Consider the following 5225-nt stretch of genomic DNA (forward strand, 5'->3'; position numbering starts at 1 on the left):
CCCCTTTTTTTGTCATAAGACATGTGCACTCATCAGAGAGAGAGAGAGAGGAAGAGGGAAAAAGAACACCTCCCCTCCATAGGGTGTGGTTACGCTGTAGTCCCTTCTCCATTTCTCCAACTTGCCAGGATTTTGGACATGCACACACATGTGCTTGGCATGGTTTTCAAGCCACTAGGGCAGAGATCGGTGCCGCAGTGGGCCATGTGGGAGCTGGCTCCCTTCACTGCTAGGTTATAGGGCTAGCCCTTTCCAGCCTCTTTAATTAGAACACTACTTCATGAGGGCAGAGTCCTTAGGACTTAGTCATTTCCTAAAAAGCTCTCACCTCTTAGTATCATCATCTTCAGGTTTAAATTCCAACATAGGAATTCCAGAGGGCTACGCACATTCATATCACAGCAATGAGGACGTTTTCTGTTTTAGACTCTAAAGACCTCTCTTATACCCAAATATTGCCACCATCACTTGCCAGGTATGTGAGAGTCTACCAATAGAAAACTATTCCTTTTTTCTTGAAATGGCTATTAGAAACTAGAACCAGGGTGGGGAAGGCCCCCTAGTGCTTAAAGCAGGAAAGGAAACTGCTTTCCAGGTGCGCATACCGAGTGGGAGGGTGAGGGTGAGTGTGAGTGTGTGACAGGGGGTGATAGTTTACTGAGGTCAGCTAACAAATAACCTCACACGTACCAGCTTCAAACAACAGACAGTTATTCTTCAACAGTTTGAGAGGCCCGAGATCAAGGAGTTGGCAGGGCCGTGTTCCCTCCACAGTCTTTAGAAGAGAATCCTCCTTTGCTTCTAGCAGCATCTGGTGGCAGCTGGCACTCCCTGGCTTGGGGTCTCCTCACTGCAGTCTCTGCCCTATGGTCACACGGTCCCCTCTCTAGTGTGTGCCACCTGGCAATGCTGGGAAATGATCCCACAGCCCATACTGCTACTCCTTGGTAGCTGTGCGGGTCCTTCTTCAGAGTTATCCTTCCTGGCCCCACTCACCAGGAGGGAAAGGAGGGGGTGTGGAGGGGCGGGCAGGATGCACTCTGTCTCCACCTCCACCTTTTGGAGGTAAAGATGGCCTTTGTGCCTCCACAGGCAGGTGCTGGGAGTGGTGCTCTGTGGGTGGGGAAAGGCCTCCCTTAACGGGCAATCCCCTTTACTGGGGTCAGGCTGAGGAGGAGGGAGGAGCACCTCTCACCTAGCACCTGGATTGTCCTTCTGAGACTGTGTCCAGAGACTCACTACCTGAGAGCAGGTTTCCCTGGGGAAGGTTTGTGGACAAGGGTTACTGGGAGGAGCTCAGGAGCAGCATTTGGGGGAAGTGAGAGGAGCAGGATTGGGCAAATCCTGCACATGAGTAGCAAAACCCAGCTCTCTCCCAAGGCAAAGTCTAATGAAAAAAAATTTCTTTTAGAGAGAGAGATTTTTGCTATAGGGTATGTGTACTCTTCAGAGAGACAGAAAGAAAGAAAGTGAGAAATCACCCTCTGGAGGCATGGTGATGTTGCAATCCCTTCTCCTCCATTCTCCTCTCAGGATTTTTGGCATGCACGAACATAGACCTGGCGTGAGTATCAAGACACTGGGTCCAGGACTTGAACCATGCTGGCCATGTGAGAGTCCAGCGATGTAACCATTATGCCATCTGCTGCTTCCAAAGTCTAACCAACTTTTAATTTATTCTCAAAGATGGGGTCTTTCGCATTCGCAGTTCGAAACCAACTTATGAAACACTCTGACTGTTGTGGCATAAATTTTATTCTATGGCCAAGGAATGGAGAAGCAGGAGATACGTTTGCAAATTAACTTTCTTACTAGTCTTGAGCTGGGGAGTTTCAGATATAGTGAGTGGGGATGATGAGGGGATGGGACAGGGTCATAGAGAGGAGGAATAGTCAGAGATTTGGAAAAGGCAGGGATTCTCACCTCTCCAAGTCCAAAACTCATTTCCTTTTCTTCCTTGTAAGGTCATTTATAGTCCTAACAATGGAGATTGTCAATAGTCATGGTGCTGGCAGGTGTGTCATCTAGAATGTTAATTCAGTACCTTGAGGGTATAAAGAGTTCAAAGGTTAGGTAGAAGCAGTTCCAAGCGCCATCTTGGCTCAGGCTGGGTTTTTTCAATGGAGGCCTTATCTTAACTACTGGCAGACATCCTGTTACAAAGAAAAACACCATTATGGCGAGCCGGAGTACGGTATGAGCATGGGCTATGTGGTGGGTGACCGAAGTAAAACACACATGCACACACACATATACCGCTCCACCTTAGCACGAGAAAGCTTCATTATGAGCCGGCTACTCATTCAATGAGTCTTCTCTATCATCATGGATCAATTTGATCTTCTGGCCCATCGAGTACATCAGTTCCAGGAAAGTGTTCTAGGTTCATGTTAAATCCAGTTGCCTAAATCGTAAACACAAATTTCCAACTTACACACAAGTACATTCCGGAAGACTTTCTCCTTTGGGTTCCAGTGTTTCAATGTGCTAGATCCTCTGGCCGGCCCAGGGAAGTCTGTATCACTGGAACCTAGCCTAGTCCTAGCGCTGTATGACTAGCCTAGCCTAGTACTGAGGTTTGGAGAAGGCCTGCATCTTACCCAAAGTTACAAAGCCAGTAAGAGACCTGACGCTAACCCACAGTCTCAGCACAGTGCCAAGCCCAGGGCAAGAGAAACTCAAGAAGCTATCTATCAAAGGCAAGTATCGGACATTGCTACTTTCACTTACTCCACTTAAGTAAAATGGGCCTAGGAACAGGACCTGGCAGGGCCATTGAGAGAGATAACCTCCCCAGGGGGCTCACCTGTATGAGCCATGATAATGATGGTGATGGGGATGGTGAGCTCACTGCTGGTGTTCTCCTTCTGCCCTGCGTCTCCACTGGAATGCCCATGTTTTGAGAGTGAGAGTGGGGAAAGGCAGGCCAATCATGCTCAGTACTTTAAGCATATACTCCAAAATCTATTTCCCCCCAATTATAACTTGTTCCTTTGGGCAGCAGAGCATGGCTTGAGGTTAGAAGGAAAGCAAGGTGCTTACTCATAGCCACACACCGAAGTGGGAAATGGCAGAAACCAACTTTTCTTCTAGAGTTTCTCATTAACCAGATGAATTTCAAATTGAGCACACTTGAGAGATTCAGGGAGGGAGCACGTGCAGTAGGAGAACAAGGATGACGAGGAGGAAGGGGTCTTAAAAGTTCTTTCTTTCTAAACTTGCAGTTGTGCTGGTGTGTCTGACCCTCTCCTCCCTTCAGGGCCAGTCAGGGGTGAGATTGGTGGGATGGACACTTGGGTTGGTGAGGGAGGTGGAGGGAGTCAAGTATGCACCTCTAACCCTGAAAACAGATCTTCTAGAGCTTGTTTCATTTTGTAAATACAGGTCGGTGCAGAGTAAGTGCTTGGCAAATACTCCCCACCCTCAGAGTACAAGAGAATAATCTCATTTAACCATACAAAGTGGTAGGTGAAGACAGGCTTCTCAGTTGGAGAACCTGATACCCAGGGCTGGTGAGAAAGGGGGGCTGGTGCTTTGTCTTGGGAGACAAAGGGCGGGGAAGGAGGGAGAATCCAAGAGAAGCCCGTTTGCCTCCTGGGGCACCTTCTTGAGGCTTACTACTCTCTTTGTCTCTGGGGTATGTTGAAGTCTTTACTAACCAGTGTCCTGGGAGCAGCTTAAAACATTGGGTACCAAGTTCTCAGTGTCAGACTCAGGCCCTTGATCTCTCAGGGCATATTACTTCTTCCAGCTCAGAACTCCTGGTTGCAGGTTGTTTACCAGAGAAGAGAGGCCTGCTTCATCCTCATCCAATCAGATTATGTTTATCCATGGCCAGGGATCCCTCATTGGCTGGGAAGCACAATGACTCATCTCTTGGGAGGTGATTAGTGTGGTCTTTTGAATTGTTCACAGCCTGGTGTTCCCAGTGGGCCTCCCTGTTCAGAAGTCAGGTCTGGAAAATAGGGCATCTTTGTGAGTGTTGCCTGGTGGCTCCAGGGCCATCTGGAGGGGAGGTGTTCTGTGAGGAAGGCTGCTTGGAGCTAAGAACTCTCCTTAACAGCCACCCGGATCTATCCCCCAGTTCTCTGGAGCTTTCTTCTTTCTAAGAGGGCAAGGCTCTCCTGACAGCCAGGAGTTATGTGTACCTAGGGGATGAATGTTTCTTTGTGAAGCGAACAAAACCCAAACCTGATGCCTGTCTGCTGGGACTGATAATGGCTTGATTGATTGCATGCAAACTCGCCATTTTTCCAGCTTTTTAACCTGAAGGCAGGACTGCTGGAGTCTGGAGCCCCAAATACATACTATACATACCCAAATAACTGATACTTTGAAAGTAGCTCTACAACAAAATGTACAGTTTAGAAAGAAAGATTCTTAGGATGTTTTTGTTTGTTTTTTTTAAAACTCAGTCAGTCTGGGGAATGTCAGCAAGGGCTGACCTTTCTAAAGGGACTGTGGCTCTGTCCTGCCGTTAGCCCTGTCTGCAGCAGGAAGCTGGAGCCTGCTGGACTTGGACTAACGCTGGTCTACAGGGTGCTCTTGCTCATCGGGAAAGGGCACTTTACCGAGACACTTTGCTGCCACCTGCTGGGAAACTGCCACGACAGTATCAGTCACTGCACATACAATAGAGTAAAAGAGGATTTTGAAAGTTTGTGGAAAATGAAATTAACACACGACTTTATTTGGGATCAGTTTTGAAATCCACAGGTAGTTTTTCCATCACACACATTTTCCATGGACTCTTTGAAGACCTCTCGTGTACACGTATGGTGGCTACACAGGGGTCACCTAGTCTCTCTGTTCATCCCGTCAATGGCCTTGGCCTGGCTCCCCCTAGGAAGGTCAGTCACTGCAACTGTCATCACCATCCTCAGATCTCGACCTGGAGTGGGAAGACAGCTGTGGCCCTCAGAATGTAAGGATGCTTTCTTGCCTCTGGTCCAAGAGTTCTCTCCATATTCCTCCTCAGAGCAGGTCCTCAAGATGACCAGTCTCTTTATTATCCAACCAACCAGTGATGAATCACCTACCTGAGCACAGGTAACCTCAGAGAGGTGCCTGGGGCATTAATGTTAGTAATACTAGGGAACCAGCAGTTAGCGTAATGGCTATGTCACTGGACTCCCACATAATCGACCGTGGTTCGAGTCCTGGAACTGGTGGCTTAAAACTCACGCCGGACACGTGTGCGTGCGTGCCCAAGATCCCGAGAGGAG

At 48.3% G+C, this 5225-nt stretch overlaps 1 protein-coding gene across 1 annotated transcript in view; it reads left to right on the plus strand.

The window, feature by feature from the left end:
• VWF (von Willebrand factor) overlaps nucleotides 1-5225 on the plus strand; it is a 183061-nt gene that overhangs the window by 33265 nt on the left and 144571 nt on the right. The gene's annotated exons all lie outside the window — the stretch shown is intronic.

The sequence above is a fragment of the Tupaia chinensis genome, unplaced genomic scaffold, assembly GCF_000334495.1.
Source record: "Tupaia chinensis unplaced genomic scaffold, TupChi_1.0 Scaffold149011_1, whole genome shotgun sequence".
NCBI classification, from domain to species: Eukaryota; Metazoa; Chordata; class Mammalia; order Scandentia; family Tupaiidae; genus Tupaia; species Tupaia belangeri.